This window comes from Neovison vison, chromosome 3, assembly GCF_020171115.1.
Source record: "Neovison vison isolate M4711 chromosome 3, ASM_NN_V1, whole genome shotgun sequence".
NCBI lineage: Eukaryota > Metazoa > Chordata > Mammalia > Carnivora > Mustelidae > Neogale > Neogale vison.
In genome coordinates this window covers 144,755,392-144,767,735 of record NC_058093.1, presented here as the reverse complement: position 1 = coordinate 144,767,735, position 12,344 = coordinate 144,755,392, and the positions used below count along the sequence as shown (strand labels likewise).

Below are 12,344 nucleotides of genomic sequence, written 5' to 3'. Positions count from 1 at the left end.
ACTGAAATGGAAAGATCATCTAAGCAAAACATCAACAAGGAAATAAGGGCTTTAAATGACACACTGGACCAATGGACATCACAGATATATTCAGAACATTCCATCCCAAAGCAACAGAATATACATTCTTCCCTAGTGCTCATGGAACGTTCTCCAGAATGAACCACATCCTACGTCACAAATCAGGTCTCAACTGGTACCAAAAGACTGGGATCATTCTCTGCATATTTTTAGATCACAATGTTTTGAAATTACAACACAAAAGGAAAGGTGGAAAGAACTCAAATACATGGAGGCTAAAGAGCATTCTACTAAAGAATGAATGGGTCAACCAGGAAATTAAAGAAGAATTTTAAAAAATCATGGAAACAAATAAAAATGAAAGCACAATGGTCCAAAACCTTTGGGACACAGCAAAGGTGGTCCTGAGAGGAAAGTATATAGCAACACAAGCCTTTCTCAAGAAACAAAAAAGGTCTCAAGTACACAACCCAACCCTATGACTAAAGGAGCTGGAGATAGAACAGCAAAGAAAGCCTAAACCAGCAGGAGAAAAGAAATAATAAAGATCAGAGCAGAAATCAATGAAATATGGAAAAACAAACAAACAAACAAACAAAAAGCCAGTAGAACAGATCAATGAAACTAGAAGCTGGTTCTTTGAAAGAATTAATAAGACTGATAAACCCCTGGTCAGACTTATCAAAAAGAAAAGAGAAAGGACCCAAATAAATAAAATCATGATTGAAAGAGAAGAGATCACATCCAGCACCAAAGAAATACAAACAATTATAAGAACACATTATGAACAAGTATACACCAGCAAACTTGACAATCTGGAAGAAATGGAGGCATTCCTAGAGACATATAAACTACCAAAACTGAACTAGGAAGAAATAGAAAACCTGAACAAACCCATAACCTTTAAGGAGATTGAAGCAGTCATCAAAAATCTCCCAACAAAGAAGAGCCCAGGGCCAGATAGCTTCCCAGGGGAATTCTACCAAATATTTAAAGAAGAATTAATACCTATTCTCCTGAAACTGTTCCAAAACACAGAAATGGAAGAAAAACCTCCAAACTCACTTTATGAGGCCACCATTACACTGATCCCCAAACCAGACAAAGATCCCATCAAAAAGGAGAATTACAGACCAATATCCTTGATGAACACAGATGAGAAAATTCTCACTAAAATACTAGCCAATTGGATCCAACATCACATTTAAAGAATTACTCACCATGACCAAGTGAGATTTGTTCCTGGGCTGCAATTTTGGTTCAATATCCTCAAATCAATCAAGATGATACCATACATTACTAAAAGAAAGAACAAGAACCTTATGATACTCTCAAAAGATGCTGAAAAAGCATTTGACAAAGTACAATATCCTTTCTTGATCAAAACTCTTCACAATGTTGGGACAGAGGGTACATACCTCAATATCATAAAAGCCATCTATGAAAAAACCCACAGTGAATATCATCCTCAGTGGGGAAAACTGAGTTTTTTTCCTAAGGTCAGAAACACAGCAGGGCTGTCCACTATCACCACTTCTATTCAACATAGTACCAGAAGTTCTAGCTTCAGCATTCAGACAACAAAAAGAAAAAAAGTCATCTGAATTGGCAAAGAAGAAGTCAAACTCTTACTCTTTGTATATGATATGATACTTTATGTGGAAAACCCAAAAGACTCCACTCTAAAACTCCTAGAACTCATACAGGAATTCAGTCAAGTGTCAGGATATAAAATCAATGTACAGAGATCAGTTACATTTCTATACACCAACAGCAAGACAAAAGAAAGAGAAATTAAGGAGTCGATCCCATTTATAATTGTACCCAAAACCCTTAAGATACCTAGGAATAAATCTAACCAAAGAGGCAAGGAATCTGTACTCAGAAAACTATAAAGTACTCATGAAAGAAATGGAGGCAGATACAAAGAAATGGAAAAAGGTTCCATGCTCATGGATTGAAAGAAAAAGTATTGTGAAAATGTCTATGCTACCTAAAGCAATCTACACATTTAATGCAATCCCTATTAAAGTACCATAAATTTTTTTCAATGAAATGGAAAAAATAATTCTAACATTTATATGGAACCAGAAAAGACCCCAAATAGCCAGAGGAAGGTTGAAAAAGAAAACCATAGCTGGCAGCATCACAATTCCAGACTTCAAGCTCTATTACAAAGGTGTAATCATCAAGACAGTATTGTACTGGCACAAACAGAGACACATAGATCAATGGAACAGAATAGAGAGCCCAGAAACGGACCCTCAACTCTATGGTCAACTAATCTTCAATGAAGCGGGAAAGAATGTCCAGTGGAAAAAAGACAGTCTCTTCAACAAATGGTGTTGGGAAAATTGGACAGCCACATGCAGAAGAATGAAACTGGACCATTTCCTTACACCACACACAAAAATAGACTCCAAATGGATGAAAGACCTCAATGTGAGACAGGAATCCATCAAAACCCTTGAGGAGAACATAGGCAGCAACCTCCTCAACCTCAGCCACGGCAACTTCTCCTTAGAAACATTGACAAAGGCAAGGGTCGCAAGGACAAAAATGAACTATTGATATTTCACCAAGATCAAAGTCTTTTGGACAGCAAAGGAAACAATCAACAAAACCAAAAGACAACTGACAGAATGGGAGAAGATATGCACAAAAGACATATCAGATAAAGGGCTAGTATCCAAAATCTATAAAAAACCTTATCATACTCAACACCCAAAGAACAAATAATCTAATCAAGAAATAGGCAGAAGACATGAATAGACATTTCTGCAAGGAAGACATCCAAATGGCCAATAGGCACATGAAAAAGTACTTGATACCACTTGGCATCAAGGAAATACAAATCAAAACCACAGTGAGATATCACCTCGCACCAGTCAGAATGACTAAAATTATAAGTCAGGAAAGGAAAGATGTAGGCATGTATGTGGAGAAAGATGAACTCCCTCCTACACTGTTGGTGGGAATGCAAGCTCATGCAGCCAGTCTGGAAAACAATATGGAGGAGTTGAAAATAGAGCTACCCTATAATCCAGCAATAACACTACTGCACCAAAAGGGGCACATGCACCCAAATGTTTATAGTAGCAATGTCCACAATAGTCAAACTACAGAAAGAACCTAGAAGTCCACCAACAGAAGAATGGATAAAGAAGAAGTGGTATATATATACGATGGAATACTATGCAGCTATCAAAAAAAGGAAATCTTGCCATTTGCAATGGCATGGATGGAACTAGAGGATATTATGCTAAGTGAAATAAGTAAATCAGAGAAAGGCAATTATCATATGATGTCTTTGACATGAGGAATTTGAGAGGCAGGGTGGGGCGTTGTGGGAGGCAGAGAGGGAATAAATGAAACAAGATGGGACCGGGGAGGGAGACAAACCATAAGAGACTCTTAATCTCAGGAAACAAATGAGGGATGCACGAGTTGGGGGGAAGGGATAAGGTGGCTGGGTTATAGACATTGGGGAGGGTATGTGCTATGCTGAGTGTTGTGAAATGTGTAAGCCTGATGATTCACAGACCTGTACCCCTGGAGCAAATATATATGTTAATTTTAAAAAATAAAAGAAGTATTTCTGTTTGTTGGCTTTACAGTTTTTTAATGGAATTAAACCTTTCTGAAGTTGTATTTAAAATTTCATGAGCTACTCAACATTTAATATTTATTATTCCTAAAGAGAATGCTGAATTAAGTCAATTTTAATGGTGTACCTTATTATTTTTATGAACTGTTTTCTTATATACAGTTAGGGATGTATAATTTTATAAACAAGTATAATGGGGGTTTTTAAGAAATGTTTTATTTTGTGTTCTTTCATTTAATTTGAATCTTATTTCTTTCATATTGTAAATTGTCTAGTCTCTCTCCTTCATACATACATCAAAAACTAGTTCTAAATTATTAAGATACTCTATAAAAATTTTCAATTCAGGCACTGTAGTTTATTGTGGTCATAAGGCTTTTGTCATTGACTGAAGCCTTGAAAATCATTATTTTCTCTTCTCTTACAGCAAAAAATGTCAAGTTATACCTCTTTACAAGTCTCAGAAACTACTTATTTTCAGATAAGTAGCCTAGAGTTTACCCCTTCAATAATCTAATAAACACAATACCATCTTCAACCTTTCAAATCTACTCAGAAACTTTCAGTAGCTCAGGAACCAGGTGTCACCAGTTTTTGGAGAAAGCAACTGAATATTTTAAATGTTCTTACCATTCTTCCATTCAGTATCTGATATCACAAAATGGAAAGAGGAGGGGAGTGGATAATAGATATTGTAGATAATAATAAATTATTCTCTTTAATAAATGGTTTTGGGAAAACTGGACTGCCATATGCAAAAGAATGAAACTGGATTCCTATTTTACACAAAAATCAACTCAAAATGGATTGAGGACTTAAATTTAGAACATGGAACTGTGAAGCTCCTAGAAGAAAATATAAGCAGTAAGTTCCTTGACATCAATCTTGGTAATGAACTTCTGGTTTTGACACCAAAAGCAAAGGCAACAAAGCAAAGGTTTTAAAAGGTAAGACAACATTAAACAAAACATCTTCTGCTCAGCAAAGGAAATTATCAACAAGTGAAAATGTAACCTATGGAATGAGAGCAAATATTTGTAAACCATATATCCAATAAGAGGTTCATATCTAAAATACAAAAAGAATTCATACAATTCAATAGCAAAACCAAAAATAGCCCAATTAAATAATGGACAAAGGATCTGAATAAACATTTTTCCAAAATGGCCAACATACACATGAGAAGGTGTATCACTAATCACTAATCATCAGGAAAATGCAAATCTAAACCACAATGAGATATCACTTTACACGTGTTAGGAAGGCTATTATCTAAAGACAAGAGATAAGAAATCTTGGGAGAATGTAGAGGGGAAAAAAGTCCTTGTGCACTTGGTGGAAAAGTAAACTGTGTACAGCCACTATGGAAAATTATATGGAGTTTCCTCAATGAACTAAAAATAAAAGTACCATATGACCCAACAATTCCACTTTGTAAAGAAAGTGTATCTCTGGGACTCCCGGGTGGCTCAGTCAGTTAAGCATCTGCCTTCAGCTCAGGTCATGATTCCAGGATCCTGGGATTAAGGGCTTCATTAGCCTCCTTGCTCAGGGGGGATCTGCTTCTCTCTCTCCCTCTGCCTTCTGCTCCCCCTGCTTGTGCTCTCTCTCTCTCTCTCTGACAAATCAATAAATAAAATCTTAAAAAAAAAAAAAGTGTATCTCCTAGATGTATCTGCACTCCCACGTTCATTGCAGCATTATTTACAATAGCCAAGGTATAGAAATAGCCTAAGTGTCCATCAATGGATGAATGCACCAAGAAAATGTGATCGATCACTCTATCTATCATCTACCTATCTAAAGGAATCTTATTCAGCCTTAAAAAGAAAGAAATCCTGTTGTTTGTTACAACATGGATAAACCTGAATGGCATCATACTAAGTGAAATAAACACACAGAGAAAGTCACATACTGTATTTATCATTTATATGTGGAATTAAAAAAAAAAAGTAGAACTCAAAGAAACAGAGAGTACAAAAGCAATTGCCAGAGGCTGGAGGATGGGGAAAATAGGGAGAGGTTGATAAAAGGGTACAAAGGTTCATTATAAGGTAAAAGTTCTGAGGATCTAAGGTATAATCCAATTACTATAGTTAATAACATTCTATTGTATAGTTGAAACTTTCTAAGAGATTAGAACTCAAATGTTCTCACCAAAGAAAAAGAAACAGAAAGAGGAGGACGATGACAAGAAGAAGAAGGATGAAGAGGGAAGAAGGAGGAGGAGGAGGAAAAAAACAAGTAAGTGATAGATGTATTAATTAACTAGATTGGGGAATCCTTCAAAATACATATATACATTTATCAAATCACCATGCTGTACACTTTAATAATCTTACTTTTTGTCAATTATTCCCCAAAACTGACATCTAAATTTTATTTCTAATTAATACCATGTAGCTAAACCCCATATTGACTCAGCCAAATGAATACCGCACCCACCTATATTGGGCTTCTGAATAACATTTTGTCTAAGAAAGTTTCACCACTTAAGAACTTTTGAAAATACTACATAAAAGAATACCAATTTGATGATTGCTCTTCCAAATTTTCTTATCCATGACTCAATGATTTGACAAAGACCACTAAGAAAATTTATGAAAAGCCATTAACACATTTTGTCACTAAGGACCTGAGGAAGAGTTGTTTCAGGCAGTGTCTGGGGACTAGTGGGGTTGTATTGTTTAAATTGAAGGGAGCAAGGATACTGAGAAAGTAGAGAGAAAATGTTTAAGTCATTTCTTCAAAAAGTTTGGAGGTGAAGTGAAAGAGGAAATGGTTCAGGATTGAGGATTATATTTTAGGGGGAAACACAGAAGAGTGAGTTTCTAGGTTGAGGGGAAAGTACACCGAATAGTAAGAAGGCATGGTTCTAGAAGAAGGAAATAGTTAATGGAGCAAGGTCCAACTTCAATGAATTCCAGATCTTCTAGTCATTGAAGACACAGTCTTAAAGACAAGCTGATATTTTAGAAACTGAAATATGTTAAATTAAAAAGGAATTCATGCATATAGAGACTGAGTAGATAGAGATATTCCATATTTTTAACACCACAAAAATGCAGACATACAAGTCTAGAGCATTTTCATAAAGTATTGCTCAAGAAGAAAAGAGTAGAAAAGTTCGGAGTTTTTTAAAATCCACAATTATGATTTATGTAGGAATATTTTCTCTAAATAATAATGAGTCTGACAGTATGTTCCTTATATCTTCTTTTAAGAACTTTTTGGATTTCCTTTTTACTAGGAAACTTTTAACTTTGAAAAAGCAAGTAGTATTTTTCTCCCTGAAACCTCTGCAGTGCCAGCAATGTATTGAAGTTTGATTAAAAGGACAGTTAATGCAAACATAAATCCCTTAAAATATTTAGAGCACACAAGTCTCAACCCATCTTGTATTTATAAGACAACATTTTAAAATGAGTATCCCTTAAGAAAGGAGGCTATTAGGTTGAGCAATGCCTTCTCTTCCCAATGGGGTATTAGACAAGCTGAATATATAAATCTGCTTTATGTTACTATATCAGTGGTTGATGTTCAATGGACTTTTGGTATTAGGACTATAAATATCTGACAACGGAATAAACATCATGTGGAAGGAAATTGACTGTAACTGAGGAAGGTGCTCGAAATAGGCCTCCGTGGAATTATCTGCTCAATCTTTGAGACTTTTGTTTTGGGTTTGTGACTTTTGAGGGCGTAATGATTTTTCTCAGGCAGTGCTGGTTTGGAAGGACTTCAGGGGTGAAGCCTGTGCCCTCCTCCTCCACACTGATAGTGATCAAGCCTGTGGTTAAAGCTCAGGTGTGACGTCCATCCAGAAATCTACTTAAAAATGTTAAGCCAACAATGGTGAGGCTGATATTTATAACCTTCGTACTTCCCAAATAAAATTTTACCACATGTCCTCTTACTGGTTTTGAAGGTTACAGATAACAACTCATCACAATATACAAGCTTCCTCTTCTCTTTCTTCTCCTTTCTTTTCTCCATCTCTCTCACTACACTTGACTTGATTCATCATCCACTGCCAGGGGTGTCTTTTAGGAACACTGGGGCTGGAATTAAAATCTTCACTGTGGTTCCCATGGTGAATGCCTATGGGTAGTGAGGATACTTGTCCTTTGTTATTGTTGTTGTTGTTGTTTTAATCCTTTCCAAACCAGCACTATTTTATAATCTATTTGAAAAGGCATGGAAAACATTAATCAATCATGAATATACAAGTGATCAAGTGTTATGCCATGAAGCTCAGATGATGGCTATTGGTCAGAGGGAATGTAGAAACTTTGTGGAGGAGATGGACATGGTGCAGGTACTTGGAAAAGGAGTGGGAAGATGGAGGGCAGAGGGCAGAAGATTGAATACTTTAAGGACCTTGTTTCTCCCCTTTAGATAGCTAGCTGATTGAAATTGCCCTATTGCCTTGATAAGGCAATGAAGAATTATCATCTTCAAGTGGCTTGTTTTTAGACAGGCCACGTTGTTAGGGCAGGGAGCTAAACTGAGCGCCATGTGCTGGGCTGCAAGAGGTCTATGAAATCCCGAAATTGCTGTGCAGAAATTTATAAAAGTAACCTCTCTCCCCACCCAGGGTAAGGTGTGTATAACAGAACACTATTCAGGAAAGTCTTATCTAATTCCATTGTACACAGCATCTCTCCTTTATAAAGTTTAGGAAGCTAAGCCCCCAGTGATAGAAATTATATGCCCATTGTCATAGCTAGTAACTATTCCTAGATAATTCCTAGAGTCCTGTGGTCTAATTGATTCTCTATATCCTCATATTCACAACTTCCTTGGTGGAACACCAGCAGTTGGTCATTTTATTCGTTTCTCAGGACTGTTATACAAAGTACCACAAGCTTGGTCAGTTAAAACACGAGAATTAAAAAAACAAAACAAAACAAAACAAAAACATGAGAATTGTTTTTCGACAGTTCTGGAGCCCAGAAGTCTGAAATCAAGATGATAACAAAGTCATATTTCCTCTGAGACTTTTGGTAGAATCCTTCCTTGCTCATCTTAATTTCTGGTGGTGGCCATCAGTCCTTGACATTCCTTGGCCTCACTCCAATCTCTCCCTCTGCCCACATATGGCATTTTCCTTGTGGGTCTCTGCCTTCTCAGGACATTTTTTTCTTCTTATACAGACAATACTCCTATTGGATTAAGGTCCACTCTCATGATATGATCTTAACTTGATTGCATCTGCAAAGACTATCTCTAAATAAGATCATATTCCCAGATACTGAGGTTTAAGACAGAAGCTCATCTTCTTGGGTAACACAATTCAATTCATTAGGGTAATCTAGATTCCTCTCTATTTTCCTCCCTAAAAAAACTGTTGCCCTGTAACTTTGTAAAACTATTATTCCAAAAATAACTGTCTCCTTCCTACTCAACTTCATCAATTGAGTTTCAGGTCAATCATTTTGCTGAGTCATCAGCAAATTATCCTAAATTCTAAGGGAATATTATGTGACATTGTTCTACATTTTGAACTTTACCTACACCCAGAGAGCTTCTCAAGGGGCTCTGGTATATTGACTCTGAATCATAGATAAGTAGTCTCTTGGACCTCCAAACATCTGACATCTGACATAAATAAACAACAGTATTTTTTCTGGCTTGTTTATGAGCATATTTTGGGGAGCAAAGTCAAAGGCGTCCTGAAGGAAAGATATATTATACCTATCGCTTTTTCCATCTACAAAGCTGGTCACTCCATCATAAAAGAAAATTAGATTGGTCTGACATTTCTCCTTCCTATGGCTGTGCTGACTATACTCCAATCCTCTTTGCTAGTTTGGGAATCCAAAGAATAAAAACACACACAGATACAATATTTTGTTTAAAATGTAAGAATGCCCAAATTTTATGTGCTGTTTCCTTATTAGATGCCCATTTTGACTTTCTTAAGTAAACGGGTGTTTGGGGCCTCGTTGGTGTTCATAAGAAACTTCATAGTTCTCATGGGAAATTACAAACTTCTTGCCACTTTGACCCACAGAAAGAATCCATCGCTTTATCCTATTACTTCCTTATATTCCCCTGAAACTCCCTTGTTGAACTGTGCAGTAGAAACCCATATAAAGATAGGGTGTTGAAACTTAGAAGACAGAACAAGTAGACTACATCAAATAAGTAAACTGCTTAATTGCCCTGTAACAACATTTATCCACTTTAATGCAATAACATGAGTTATATGTTGATATTATCTATCTTTCATATTGGAAAGAAAGCTGACTCTTAAGTTGAATGAGATCATGCCATTTTTCACTCATAGCCAGCTTTGACCTTGCAGTGATAGTGAATTCAGGAAGAATAGAATTTAATTCACTAAATTTCACTACCTACAAATTACCTGAAACTTTTGGGTTATCTAGAAGGACATTAGTAGCTTGTCACTGCTTGTGGCATTTCCCTATGTACATTGCTGAGTGTGAAGGGGTCCTGATAAATTTGCTTTGAAAGGTAGTCTGAACTATTTAATTTCACTTTGGCAACCTCACTTCTGGGACCACATTCTTTCTGAGAGCAAATTTCACTATCTGGACCTTAGATTAAAGGCTGTCTCCCAACTTCTCTTCTAGCCCCGCTTTCTAAAACAGGTGTGTGGCATTAATATCTACATTTGCCTCCACTCATGGCTTTATTCTCTGTCATGCCTTCTCATTCATCTCACTTGTTCTCTCAAGTGACTCCATTCAACCTATTTCTGGAAATGACTTCCTGAGGTGCCATGGATGGTCATTAAGTTACTGGAAACTCAATTTTGGGTATGTATTCCGATAATTGCCACCAACAAACGGTAGGAAATTGCACTGTCTTGAATCTTTAAACCCTATCACATGTTCAAACTCCATATGAACAATACCTATATCTCCACCATTCAGTTCTTGGCTCTGTTTTTTCAAGATTTGCAACTACCTGAAACCCAGAGGATTGATTTCTCAGCAATATGAACAAGCATGAGTTTGACATTCAGAATTATCTCTGCATGTGCACCAAAACCTGAATTACAAATTAGCAATTGAGTGAAACAGTGAGATACTTTAACAAAAATGAATATGTACATTAAGAATAATAAAATAGTGGAGGGAGTCAAGATGGTGGAGAAGTAGCAGGCTGAGACTACTTCAGCTAGCAGGAGATCAGCTAGATAGTGGTCTAAAGATTGCAAACACCTACAAATCCATCGGCAGATCAAAGAGAAGAAGAACAGCAATTCTAGAAACAGAAAAACAACCACTTTCTGAAAGGTAGGACTGGCGGAGAAGTGAATCCAAAGCGACGGGAAGATAGACCCTGGGAAAGTGGCCAGCTCCCAGCTAGCGGCGGAGCAACGGAGCACAAAATCAGGACTTTTAAAAGTCTGTTCCACTGAGGGACATCACTCCAGAGGCTAAACCGGGGTGAAGCCCACACGGGGTCAGAGTGGCCTCAGGTCCTGCAAGGATCACAGGAGGATCGGGGGTGTCTGAGTGTCGCAGAGCTTGCGGGTATTGGAACGGGGAAGCCGGCTACAGAGACAGAGCCGACAATAAGCTCACAGCTCGGGGTTACCTTGAACCAGTCTCAGGCTCAGTGAGCTCGGAGCGCAGCCGGAGGTCAGGCAGACGGGAGTTACTGGGTGCTGTTCTCTGAGGGCGCACTGAGGAGTGAGGCCCTGGGCTCTCGGCTCCTCCAGGCCGGAGACCAGGAGGCCGCCATTTGTATTCCTGTCCCCCGGAACTCTACGGAAAGCGCTCAGGGAACAAAAGCTCCCAAAAGCAAACCTGAGTGGATTACTCAGCCTGGGCCCCCGGTAAGGGCGGTGCAATTCCGCCTGGGGCAAAGACACTTGAGAATCACTACACCAGGCCCCTCCCCCAGAAGATCAACAACAAATCCAGCCAAGACCAAGTTCACCTACCAAGAAGTACAGTTTCAGTATCAAGGAGAGCAGCAGAATTCCAGAGGAGGACAAAGCAAAGCACGGAACTCATGGCTTTCTCCCTATGATTCTTTAGTCTTGCAGTTAATTTAATTTTTTTTTCATTTTTTTTCTCTTCTTCTGGGAAAAAAAAATTTTTGTTTAACTTTTACCCTTTTCTTTTTTAACGTTTTTAAACTAGTTTATCTAATATATATATATTTTTTCTTTTTTATACTTTTCTTTATTCATTTTCTTTTTTTAATTCTTTTCTTTCTTTCCTTTTTTTTTTTTTTCTTTTTCTTTCTTTCTTTCTGAACCTCTTTTTATCCCCTTTCTCCACCCTCACGATTTGGGATCTCTTCTGATTTGGTTAAAGCATATTTTCCTGGGGTTGTTGCCACCCTTTTAGTATTTTACTTGCTCCTTCATATACTCTTATCTGGACAAAATGACAAGGCGGAAAAAATCACCACAAAAAAAAGAACAAGAGGCAGTACCGAAGGCTAGGGACCTAATCAATATAGACATTGGTAATATGTCAGATCTAGAGTTCAGAATGACAATTCTCAAGGTTCTAGCCAGGCTCAAAAACGGCATGGAAGATATTAGAGAAACCCTCTTGGGAGATATAAAAGCCCTTTCTGGAGAAATAAAAACTAAAATCTAACCAAGTTGAAATCAAAAAATCTATTAATGAGGTGCAATAAAAAATGGAGGCTCTCACTGCTAGGATAAATGAGGCAGAAGAAAGAATTAGCAATATAGAAGACCAAATGACAGAGAATAAAGAAG

At 37.4% G+C, this 12,344-nt stretch overlaps 1 long non-coding RNA gene across 2 annotated transcripts in view; it reads right to left on the bottom strand.

Annotated features, from left to right (window-relative positions):
• The window catches only part of LOC122902871, a 69,191-nt gene extending 57,961 nt beyond the window's left edge, over positions 1-11,230 (bottom strand). For both annotated transcript variants that reach the window (XR_006383885.1, XR_006383884.1), the window contains exon 1: positions 11,201-11,230. This is a non-coding gene — a long non-coding RNA (uncharacterized LOC122902871). The remainder of the gene's footprint in view (positions 1-11,200) is intronic.
• Positions 11,231-12,344: the final 1,114 nt, after the last annotated feature.